The sequence below is a fragment of the Triturus cristatus genome, chromosome 12, assembly GCF_964204655.1.
Source record: "Triturus cristatus chromosome 12, aTriCri1.1, whole genome shotgun sequence".
Classification (NCBI taxonomy): domain Eukaryota; kingdom Metazoa; phylum Chordata; class Amphibia; order Caudata; family Salamandridae; genus Triturus; species Triturus cristatus.
Window position 1 is genome coordinate 460,686,535 of NC_140595.1, and position 13,980 is coordinate 460,700,514.

At 49.0% G+C, this 13,980-nt stretch overlaps 1 protein-coding gene across 1 annotated transcript in view; it reads right to left on the bottom strand.

Annotated features, from left to right (window-relative positions):
- The window catches only part of ITFG1 (integrin alpha FG-GAP repeat containing 1), a 1,870,060-nt gene that overhangs the window by 1,102,278 nt on the left and 753,802 nt on the right, over positions 1-13,980 (bottom strand). The gene's annotated exons all lie outside the window — the stretch shown is intronic.

Here is a 13,980-nt window from a genome sequence, read left to right on the forward strand (position 1 = left end):
CATATAATCTCTGGTCTCTTCATGGGACACACTGGCATTTCTATAATCCGAGGTCTCTTCATGGGACACACAGGCCTGTCTATAATCTAAGGTCTCTTCATGGAACACGCAGGCATGCCTATAATCCGAGGTCTCTTCATGGGACACACAGACATGCCTATAATCCGAGGTCTCTTCATGGGACACACAGGCATGCCTATAATCCGAGGTCTCTTCATGGGACACACAAGCATGCCTATAATCTCCGGTCTCTTCATGGGACACACAGGCATGCCTATAATCTCCGGTCTCTTCATGGGACACACAGTCATGCCTATAATCTCCGGTCTCTTAATGGGACACACAGGCATGCCTGTAATCTCTGGTCTCTTCATGGGACACACAGGCATGCCTATAATCTCCGGTCCCTTCATAGGACACACAGGCATGCCTATAATCCTAGTTCTCTTCATGGGACACACAGGCATGCCTATAATCTGAGGTCTCTTCATGGGACACATAAGCATGCCTATAATCTCCGGTCTCTTCATGGGACACACAGGCATGCCTACAATCTCCCATCTCTTCATGGGACACACAGGCATGCCTACAATCTCCCGTCTCTTCATGGGACACACAGGCATGCCTATAATCTCCGGTCTCTTCATGGGACACACAGACTTGCCTATAATCTCCGGTCTCTTCACAGGACACACAGGCATACCTAAAATCTTTAGTCTCTTCATGGGACACACAGGCATGCCTATAATCTTCGGTCTCCTCATGGGGCACAGAGGAATGCCTATATTCTGAGGTCTCTTCATGGGACACACAGGCATGTCCATAATCTCTGGTCTCTTCATGGGACACACAGACATGCCTATATTCCGAGGTCTCTTCATGGGACACACAGGCATGCCTATAATCTCTGGTCTCTTCATGGGACACACAGACATGCCTATAATCTCTGGTCTCTTCATGGGAGACACATCCCCAGTCTCTTAATGGGACACACAGGCATGCCTATAATCTCCGGTCTCTTCATGGGACAAACAGGCATGCCTATAATCTCCGGTCTCTACATGGGACACAAAGGCATGCCTATAATCTCCGGTCTCTTCATGGGACACACAGGCATGCCTATAATCCAAGCTCTCTTCATGGGACACACAGGCATTCCTATAATCTCTGGTCCCTTCATGGGACACACAGGCATGCCTATAATCCTAGTTCTCTTCATGGGACACACAGGCATGCCTATAATTTGAGGTCTCTTCATGGAACACACAAGCATGCCTATAATCTCCGGTCTCTTCATGGGACTCACAGGCATGCCTACAATCTCCGGTCTCTTCATGGGACACACAGGCATGCCTATAATCTCGGGTCTCTTCATGGGACACACAGGCATGCCTACAATCTCCGGTCTCTTCATGGGACACACAGGCATGCCTATAATCTCCGGTCTTTTCATGGAACACACAGGCCTGCCTATAATCTGTGGTCTCTTCATGGGACACACAGGCATGCCTATAATCTGAGGTCTCTTCATGGGACACACAAGCATGCCTATAATCTCTGGTTTCTTCATGGGACACACAGGCATGCCTACAATCTCCAGTCTCCTTATGGGACACACAGGCATGCCTATAATCTCTGGTCTCTTCATGGAACACACAGGCCTGCCTATAATCTGTGGTCTCTTCATGGGATACACAGGCATGCCCATAATCCGAGGTCTCTCCGTGGGACACACAGACATGCCTATAATCCGTGGTTTCTTTATGGGACACCCAGGCATCCCTATAATCGGACGTCTCTTCATGGGGCACACAGGCATGCCGATAATCTCCGGTCTCTTCATGGGACACACAGGCATGCCTATAATCCGAGTTCTCTTCATGGGACACACAGGCATGCCTATAATCTGAGATCTCTTCATGGGACACACAAGCATGCCTATAATCTCCGGTCTCTTCATGGAACACACAGGCATGCCTACAATCTCCAGTCTCTTCATGGGACACACAGGCATGCCTATAATCTCCATTCTCTTCATGGGACACACAGGCATGCCTATAATCTCCGGTCTCTTCACAGGACACACAGGCATGCATATAATCTCTGGTCTCTTCATGGGACACACAGGCATTCCTATAATCCGAGGTCTCTTCATGGGACACACAGGCCTGCCTATAATCAAAGGTCTCTTCATGGGACACACAGGCATGCCTATAATCCGACATCTCTTCATGGGACACACAGACGTGCCTATAATTCCGAGGTCTCTTCATGGGACACACAAGCATGCCTATAATCTCCGGTCTCTTCATGGGACACACAGGCATGCCTATAATCTCCGGTCTCTTCATGGAACACACAGGCATGCCTATAATTTCCGGTCGCTTCATGGGACACACAGACATGCCTATAATCTCCGGTCTCTTCATGGAACACACAGGCATGCCTATAATCTCCGGTCTCTTAATGGGACACACAGGCATGCCTATAATCTCTGGTCTCTTCATGGGAAACACAGGCATGCCTATAATCTCCGGTCTCTTCATGGGACACACAGGCATGCCTATAAACTCCGGTCTCTTCATGGGACACACAGGCATGCCAATAATCTCCGGTCTCTTCATGGGGCACAGAGGAATGCCTATAATCTCCGGTTTCTTCATGGGACACACAGGCATGCCTATAATCTCCGGTCTCTTCATGGGACTCACAGGCATGCCTACAATCTCCGGTCTCTTCATGGGACACAGAGGCATGCCTATAATCTCGGGTCTCTTCATGGGACACACAGGCATGCCTACAATCTCCGGTCTCTTCATGGGACACACAGGCATGCCTATAATCTCCGGTCTTTTCATGGAACACACAGGCCTGCCTATAATCTGTGGTCTCTTCATGGGACACACAGGCATGCCTATAATCTGAGGTCTCTTCATGGGACACACAAGCATGCCTATAATCTCTGGTTTCTTCATGGGACACACAGGCATGCCTACAATCTCCAGTCTCCTTATGGGACACACAGGCATGCCTATAATCTCTGGTCTCTTCATGGAACACACAGGCCTGCCTATAATCTGTGGTCTCTTCATGGGATACACAGGCATGCCCATAATCCGAGGTCTCTCCGTGGGACACACAGACATGCCTATAATCCGTGGTTTCTTTATGGGACACCCAGGCATCCCTATAATCGGACGTCTCTTCATGGGGCACACAGGCATGCCGATAATCTCCGGTCTCTTCATGGGACACACAGGCATGCCTATAATCCGAGTTCTCTTCATGGGACACACAGGCATGCCTATAATCTGAGATCTCTTCATGGGACACACAAGCATGCCTATAATCTCCGGTCTCTTCATGGAACACACAGGCATGCCTACAATCTCCAGTCTCTTCATGGGACACACAGGCATGCCTATAATCTCCGTTCTCTTCATGGGACACACAGGCATGCCTATAATCTCCGGTCTCTTCATGGGACACACAGGCATGCATATAATCTCTGGTCTCTTCATGGGACACACAGGCATTCCTATAATCCGAGGTCTCTTCATGGGACACACAGGCCTGCCTATAATCAAAGGTCTCTTCATGGGACACACAGGCATGCCTATAATCCGACATCTCTTCATGGGACACACAGACGTGCCTATAATTCTGAGGTCTCTTCATGGGACACACAAGCATGCCTATAATCTCCGGTCTCTTCATGGGACACACAGGCATGCCTATAATCTCCGGTCTCTTCATGGGACACACAGGCTTGCCTATAATCGGAGGTCTCTTCATGAGACACACAAGCATGCCTATAATATCCGGTCTCTTCATGGGATACACAGGCATGCCTATAATCTCCGGTCTCTTCATGGGACACACAGGCATGCCTATAATCTCCGGTCTCTTCATGGGACACACAGGCATGCCTATAATTCCGGTCTGTTCATGGGACTCACAAGCATGCCTATAATCTTCGGTCTCTTCATGGGACACACAGGCAAGCCTATAATCTCTGGTCTCTTCATGGGACACACAGGCATGCCTATAATCTCCGGTCTCTTCATGGGACACACAGGCATGCCTATAATCCGTGTTTTCTTCATGGGACACACAGGCATGCCTATAATCTGAGATCTCTTCATGAGACACACAAGCATGCCTATAATCTCTGGTCTCTTCATGGGACACACAGGCATGCCTACAATCTACGGTCTCTTCATGGGACACACAGGCATGCCTATAATCTCTGTTCTCTTCATGGGACGCACAGGCATGCCTATAATCTCCGGTCTCTTCATGGGACACACAGGCATGCATATAATCTCTGGTCTCTTCATGGGACACACAGGCATTACTATAATCCGAGGTCTCTTCATGGGACACACAGGCATACCTATAATCTCCGGTCTCTTCATGGGACACACAGGCATGCCTATAATCTCCGGTCTCTTCATGGGACACACAGGCTTGCCTATAATCGGAGGTCTCTTCATGAGACACACAAGCATGCCTATAATATCCGGTCTCTTCATGGGATACACAGGCATGCCTATAATCTCCGGTCTCTTCATGGGACACACAGGCATGCCTATAATCTCCGGTCTCTTCATGGGACACACAGGCATGCCTATAATCTCCGGTCTGTTCATGGGACTCACAAGCATGCCTATAATCTTCGGTCTCTTCATGGGACACACAGGCAAGCCTATAATCTCTGGTCTCTTCATGGGACACACAGGCATGCCTATAATCTCCGGTCTCTTCATGGGACACACAGGCATGCCTATAATCCGTGTTTTCTTCATGGGACACACAGGCATGCCTATAATCTGAGATCTCTTCATGAGACACACAAGCATGCCTATAATCTCTGGTCTCTTCATGGGACACACAGGCATGCCTACAATCTACGGTCTCTTCATGGGACACACAGGCATGCCTATAATCTCTGTTCTCTTCATGGGACACACAGGCATGCCTATAATCTCCGGTCTCTTCATGGGACACACAGGCATGCATATAATCTCTGGTCTCTTCATGGGACACACAGGCATTACTATAATCCGAGGTCTCTTCATGGGACACACAGGCCTGCCTATAATCTAAGGTCTCTTCATGGGACACACAGGCATGCCTATAATCCGAGGTCTCTTCATGGGACACACAGACATGCCTATAATCCGAGGTCTCTTCATAGGACACACAGGCATGCCTATAATCCGAGGTCTCTTCATGGGACACACAAGCATGCCTATAATCTCCGGTCTCTCCATGGGACACACAGGCATGCCTATAATCTCCGGTCTCTTCATGGGACACACAGGCATGCCTATAATCTCCGGTATCTTCATGGGACACACAGGCATGTCTATAATTTCTGGTCTCTTCATGGGACACACAGGCATGCCTATAATCTCCGGTCTCTTCATGGGACACACAGGCATGCCTATAATCTCGGTCTCTTCATGGGACACACAGGCATGCCTATAATCTCGGTCTTTTCATGGGACACACAGGCATGCCTATAATCTCTGGTCTCTTAATGGGACACACAGGCATGCCTATAATCCGAGGTCTCTTCATGGGGCACAGAGGCATGCCGAAAATCTCCGGTCTCTTCATGGGACACACAGGCATGCCTATAATCTCCCGTCTCTTCATGGGACACACAGGTTTGCCTATAATCTCCGGTCTCTGCATGGGACACACAGACATGCCTATAATCTCCGGTCTCTTCATGGGACACAGGCATGCCTATAATCTCCAGTCACTTCATGGGACACACTGGCATGCCTATAATCTCCGGTCTCTTCATGGGACACACAGGCATGCCTATAATCTCCGGTCTCTTCATGGGACACACAGGCATGCCTATAATCTCCGGTCACTTAATGGGACACTCAGGCATGCCTATAATCTCCGGTCTCTTCATGGGACACACAGGCATGCCTATAATCTCTGGTCTCTTCATGGGACACACAGGCATGCCTATAATCTCCGGTTTCTTCATGGGACACACAGGCATGCCTATAATCCTAGTTCTCTTCATGGGACACACATGCATGCCTAAAATCCAAGGTCTCTTCATAGGACACACAGGCATGCCTATAATCTCTGGTCCCTTCATGGGACACACAGGCATGCCTATAATCCTAGTTCTATTCATGGGACACACAGGCATGCCTATAATCTGAGGTCTCTTCATGGGACACACAGGCATGCCTATAATCTGAGGTCTCTTCATGGGACACACAAGCATGCCTATAATCTCCGGTCTCTTCATGGGATACACAGGCGTGCCTGTAATCTCTGGTCTCTTCATGGGACACCCAGGCATCCCTATAATCAGAGGTCTCTTCATGGGTCACACAGGCATTCCTATAATCTTTGGTCCCTTCATGGGACACACAGGCATGCCTATAATCCTAGTTCTCTTCATGGGACACACAGGCATGCCTATAATTTGAGGTCTCTTCATGGAACACACAAGCATGCCTATAATCTCCGGTCTCTTCATGGGACTCACAGGCATGCCTACAATCTCCGGTCTCTTCATGGGACACACAGGCATGCCTATAATCTCGGGTCTCTTCATGGGACACACAGGCATGCCTACAATCTCCGGTCTCTTCATGGGACACACAGGCATGCCTATAATCTCTGGTCTTTTCATGGAACACACAGGCCTGCCTATAATCTGTGGTCTCTTCATGGGACACACAGGCATGCCTATAATCTGAGGTCTCTTCATGGGACACACAAGCATGCCTATAATCTCTGGTTTCTTCATGGGACACACAGGCATGCCTACAATCTCCAGTCTCCTTATGGGACACACAGGCATGCCTATAATCTCTGGTCTCTTCATGGAACACACAGGCCTGCCTATAATCTGTGGTCTCTTCATGGGATACACAGGCATGCCCATAATCCGAGGTCTCTCCGTGGGACACACAGACATGCCTATAATCCGTGGTTTCTTTATGGGACACCCAGGCATCCCTATAATCGGACGTCTCTTCATGGGGCACACAGGCATGCCGATAATCTCCGGTCTCTTCATGGGACACACAGGCATGCCTATAATCCGAGTTCTCTTCATGGGACACACAGGCATGCCTATAATCTGAGATCTCTTCATGGAACACACAGGCATGCCTACAATCTCCAGTCTCTTCATGGGACACACAGGCATGCCTATAATCTCCGTTCTCTTCATGGGACACACAGGCATGCCTATAATCTCCGGTCTCTTCATAGGACACACAGGCATGCATATAATCTCTGGTCTCTTCATGGGACACACAGGCATTCCTATAATCCGACGTCTCTTCATGGGACACACAGGCCTGCCTATAATCAAAGGTCTCTTCATGGGACACACAGGCATGCCTATAATCCGACATCTCTTCATGGGACACACAGACGTGCCTATAATTCCGAGGTCTCTTCATGGGACACACAAGCATGCCTATAATCTCCGGTCTCTTCATGGGACACACAGGCATGCCTATAATCTCCGGTCTCTTCATGGAACACACAGGCATGCCTATAATCTCCGGTCGCTTCATGGGACACACAGACATGCCTATAATCTCCGGTCTCTTCATGGAACACACAGGCATGCCTATAATCTCCGGTCTCTTAATGGGACACACAGGCATGCCTATAATCTCTGGTCTCTTCATGGGAAACACAGGCATGCCTATAATCTCCGGTCTCTTCATGGGACACACAGGCATGCCTATAAACTCCGGTCTCTTCATGGGACACACAGGCATGCCAATAATCTCCGGTCTCTTCATGGGGCACAGAGGAATGCCTATAATCTCCGGTTTCTTCATGGGACACACAGGCATGCCTATAATCTCCGGTCTCTTCATGGGACTCACAGGCATGCCTACAATCTCCGGTCTCTTCATGGGGCACACAGGCATGCCTATAATCTCGGGTTTTTTCATGGGACACACAGGCATGCCTACAATCTCCGGTCTCTTCATGGGACACACAGGCATGCCTATAATCTCCGGTCTTTTCATGGAACACACAGGCCTGCCTATAATCTGTGGTCTCTTCATGGGACACACAGGCATGCCTATAATCTGAGGTCTCTTCATGGGACACACAAGCATGCCTATAATCTCTGGTTTCTTCATGGGACACACAGGCATGCCTACAATCTCCAGTCTCCTTATGGGACACACAGGCATGCCTATAATCTCTGGTCTCTTCATGGAACACACAGGCCTGCCTATAATCTGTGGTCTCTTCATGGGATACACAGGCATGCCCATAATCCGTTGTCTCTCCGTGGGACACACAGACATGCCTATAATCCGTGGTTTCTTTATGGGACACCCAGGCATCCCTATAATCGGACGTCTCTTCATGGGGCACACAGGCATGCTGATAATCTCCGGTCTCTTCATGGGACACACAGGCATGCCTATAATCCGAGTTCTCTTCATGGGACACACAGGCATGCCTATAATCTGAGATCTCTTCATGGGACACACAAGCATGCCTATAATCTCCGGTCTCTTCATGGAACACACAGGCATGCCTACAATCTCCAGTCTCTTCATGGGACACACAGGCATGCCTATAATCTCCGTTCTCTTCATGGGACACACAGGCATGCCTATAATCTCCGGTCTCTTCATGGGACTCACAGGCATGCCTATAATCTCTGGTCTCTTCATGGGACACACAGGCATGCCTATAATCTCCGGTTTCTTCATGGGACACACAGGCATGCCTATAATCCTAGTTCTCTTCATGGGACACACATGCATGCCTAAAATCCAAGGTCTCTTCATAGGACACACAGGCATGCCTATAATCTCTGGTCCCTTCATGGGACACACAGGCATGCCTATAATCCTAGTTCTATTCATGGGACACACAGGCATGCCTATAATCTGAGGTCTCTTCATGGGACACACAGGCATGCCTATAATCTGAGGTCTCTTCATGGGACACACAAGCATGCCTATAATCTCCGGTCTCTTCATGGGATACACAGGCATGCCTGTAATCTCTGGTCTCTTCATGGGACACCCAGGCATCCCTATAATCAGAGGTCTCTTCATGGGTCACACAGGCATGCCGATAATCTCCGGTCTCTTCATGGGACACACAGGCATGCCTATAATCTCCGGTCTCTTCATGGGACACAGGGGCATGCCTATAATCTCCGGTCTCTTCATGGGACTCACAAGCATGCCTATAATCTTCGGTCTCTTCATGGGACACACAGGCAAGCCTATAATCTCTGGTCTCTTCATGGGACACACAGGCATGCCTATAATCTCCGGTCTCTTCATGGGACACACAGGCATGCCTATAATCTGAGATCTCTTCATGAGACACACAAGCATGCCTATAATCTCCGGTCTCTTCATGGGACACACAGGCATGCCTACAATCTCCGGTCTCTTCATGGGACACACAGGCATGCCTATAATCTCTGTCCTCTTCATGGGACACACAGGCATGTCTATAATCTCTGTCCCCTTCATGGGACACACAGGCATGCATATAATCTCTGGTCTCTTCATGGGACACACAGGCATTACTATAATCCGAGGTCTCTTCATGGGACACACAGGCCTGCCTATAATCTAAGGTCTCTTCATGGGACACACAGGCATGCCTATAATCCGAGGTCTCTTCATGGGACATACAGACATGCCTATAATCCGAGGTCTCTTCATAGGACACACAGGCATGCCTATAATCTGAGGTCTCTTCATGGGACACACAAGCATGCCTATAATCTCCGGTCTCTTCATGGGACACACAGGCATGCCTATAATCTCCGGTCTCTTCATGGAACACACAGGCATGCCTATAATCTCCGGTCGCTTCATGGGACACACAGACATGCCTATAATCTCCGGTCAATTCATGGAACACACAGGCATGCCTATAATCTCCGGTCTCTTAATGGGACACACAGGCATGCCTATAATCTCTGGTCTCTTCATGGGAAACACAGGCATGCCTATAATCTCCGGTCTCTTCATGGGACACACAGGCATGCCTATAATCTCCGGTCTCTTCATGGGACACACAGGCATGCCAATAATCTCCGGTCTCTTCATGGGGCACAGAGGAATGCCTATAATCTCCGGTTTCTTCATGGGACACACAGGCATGCCTATAATCCGAGGTCTCTTCATTGGACACACAGGCATGCCTATAATCCTAGGTCTCTTCATGGGGCACACAGGCATGCCGAAAATCTCCAGTCTCTTCATGGGACACACAGGCATGCCTATAATCTCCGGTCTCTTCATGGGACACACAGGCTTGCCTATAATCGGAGGTCTCTTCATGAGACACACAAGCATGCCTATAATCTCCGGTCTCTTCATGGGACACACAGGCATGCCTATAATCTCCGGTCTCTTCATGGGACACACAGGCATGCCTATAATCTCCGGTCTCTTCATGGGACACACAGGCATGCCTATAATCTCTGATCTCTTCATGGGACATACAGGCATGCTTATAATCTGAGGTCTCTTCATGGGACACACAAGCGTGCCTATAATCTTCGGTCTTTTCATGGGACACACAGGCATGCCTATAATCTGAGGTCTTCCTAGGACACACAGGCATGCCTATAATCCAAGGTCTCTTCATGGGACACACAGGCATGCTTATAATCTGAGGTCTCTTCATGGGACACACAAGCACCACACAAACCACACAAGCACCACAAAGCAGCCCTCCGGGTATATCCTGGTATGGGAGGCTGTGAAAGGGACCCATGGGACACCCATACCAGTACTCCTCTGGCATAGTCCGAGTAAGTGGTGCGAAAAACCCAGCTTGGCGAGTTCTGCGGTGTGTCTCCTGCAAACATGCAAAGTGTACCTGGTGCCTCCTCAAGTAAGCGTAGATCCTGTGTCACTTAACATATGTACCCATGCCTCTCATGTTCCACGTGAGCAGTCTGTAGGCTTATGACACCATACCAAGTCTGAGTGTCCAAGATCCCAAGAGCATATGGTATAGCGGAACATGAAGGGGGAACTGTCACACAGAACAGCACACACTTGGAATCATAAAAAACGTTCCCCCTGAACTCCCATCCCCAGGCTGTCGCACAACGCTGCTGTATCCCGCCACAAATCGTACAGAACACTATTAACCAAAATAAGGTTCCTGTGGATGATGTGGGGTGTCGCATGGCAACCACTAAGTACATTGAGGTATCCCTAATTAAGAGGGCGCCATACGCCCAGGAAACTCCACTGTGGGCGGTAACACCTTTCAAACGAATAGGGCAGGCAATGAATGTTACCAAATGGAAGGAGGGTGGCTGTCTTTTGACGGGCGACCTATATGCTGGGGAGCGATTCCTGACAAGCGAGGGAGCTGAGAATGCCTTTCAATTCTTTCAATTAGGTAAGGGGCAGTTCCTGCAGTATGCTAAAATCTCTGTGGTGGCCAGAGAATTGTGGCCGACATTCCCACAGGAGCCGCAGGTCTCAACGGTATTGCAGATGGTAACCACCATGGCGGGGGATGAAGGTTGGTTTCGCACATATAAAGGGCACTACGGGAGGATGTTCCCACTAGTCCACTTCCGCTGCAAGCAAAATGAGATTATACAATGGGTGTGCCCCTTACAGCGACGCAATGGCAGAAAGCGCATGAAGGGGTCAAGCAGATAAGCTCTAACACACGCTTCAAATCAACCCAATATAATGTGGTGCATCAGACATATCTCAGTCCCCGAGTACTCCACAAAATATTCCCGGACCTGGCGGACACATGTCCCAGATGTAAATACACGGACGCGCTTTCTGTCCATATGGTACGGGACTGTCCTGCGCTGGTGTGCTACTGGGGGGCGGTTATAGATATTCTGCAGACTGTCACGGGGTGGACCATGCCGCCTACTGGTAAAGGGGTGGTGTTGGGGTTACTACCCACACCAAAAGCCAAGAAACTCACTGGAAAATTCATACAACTGTGCCTCATATTAGCAAAAAGGTGAATTGCAATTCATTGGCTGAGTCCAGATCCACCCATGTTTGAGAGGTGGACTAGGGATGTGACGAAGTGGGCCATCGCAGAATTAGTGTGGATGAAAAAGGTTAGGAGGGATGATAGACGTGAGGAAGATGCAAGTGCATGGTACTTAATGGTTACAGGCCTATCCAAAAAAAAAGAACCTTCTGAGAAAGAGGTGCTCTCATTGCACTCCACTCAGGAAAGGACTGACATGTTAACTATACTCGAAGTCCCCCCTGCACCAGATAATCGCACAGACAAGTGAGGTACACAATGGGACAGACGGCCTTCTAGCGAGGTGAATGGGTGTTAGTTTACTGTTGTTGTTACTCATGGGTACAAAAATGGTAACGGCATATGTGATTTATGTAATTCTGATCGGAGTTAAGCAAGCAATGACCATTAGTCTATGTTAAGTGATCATATATCCTTGTTGACTCAAATCAAGACTATAATTACTATAATATGCCTGTTTTGGAAATGTGCTGTTATCATGTAAATGACAATAAAAATATAATTTAAAAAATGTAAAAAGTACATTGAGGTATCCCATGTCTCTCCTAGTGCCTCCTTCAGTATGATATCCTCCCCACCCCACTAGCTCAACATACCAGGTCTCCATCACCATGGCTGTCGGCATTGGTGTGGGTGGTGTCAAACCCTACTTCTAGATACGAAAAGAACACAGCAGTATAAGGATCATCATGGGAGATCTGCCTTCATCGGGTTAACCTAGGGCCCCTCAAGTAGAACCTCCAGGTTCTCATCCAGGAGGGGCCACATGGTGAGGGTGCCTCAGTGGCATCTGAGTTACCAAGAACAGAAGCAGGGTAACCTACTGTTTCTAGTTCCTTGGACAGCTGGTTCCGAAGCTTACAGGCCAATCGGCGTTGATTCTTCACCGTGGTCCAGCCCCTTTCTGTCTTATTCCAGTCCAATCGTGGGCACTTTCCCTTGTCCTCCATGCACTCCTGTGCCTTCTGTGACAATAAAAAGAGAAATGCTGTATCTTCCACGAGGGCCCTGAGTTTAGCAGGAAAGATCAAAGCACAGTTATGCCCCAGTTGTCTAAGTCTTTGTTTCGCTGAGTTTTATGAAGCTCTCTGTTTCTGGACATTCATTGTAAAGTCTGGGAAAATCATTACTGTGTGATTTTCCACCTGCCAGGCACCTTTGGTGTGGGCCTTTTGGAGAATGTTATCCCTATAACGGTAGCTGAACAACAGTGCCACAATGGGACGTGGGGGTGCTCCAGTTGGTGGTGGGTCTTGTCGGTACTCGGAGTGCCTGCTCTACAGAAAAGAAAGTGGACATCTCACCTCCCAATACAGTGTGTGCCAACCATTGCTGCATGTATAGGTTCATGGTTGGGCCCCACAACTCTGATATTATAGCAGTGTGATCGGCCCTCCACATTGTCCACTTTGCATTGCTGCAAGTCGACCTCCCATTGCAGGGCCACGATCTATGCCTTTGTAGTCACCACAGTGGGTTGCTGCTCAGCTATGGTGGTCTCATGTATGGTTACCTTCAGTGTTCCTTCTGCATGATGCCCATGTTGATGATTAGCGTATCCAGTCTTCGCTCCAGGGACAGTTAACATTTTTATGGCAGCAAGGAGCTCCATGAATTTAACATTAGTGTCCTGTAAATTATGTTCTGAATTGAGAGGTGACCCAGCTGGGGCAGAGCTCACGCCCACCAAGGAGGGAGCCCGCAGGCCCTCCCCCGCCCTGGATCCCTTCAGCTTACCCATCAGAGCGCCGCAAGGATTGTCCAGCATGCAACCAGACTACACTTCTTGGTCGCTCCCCACTTCTTCAATGTGTGTACCCCTGTGGCAGCTCCTCTGCAGGATCCTTAATCCAGGTGTGTATCTAAGCCTCCAACTCGACCAGGGTGGGGAAGGGGAACCCACCCCACACACAGTGAGTAACAGCCACCTCT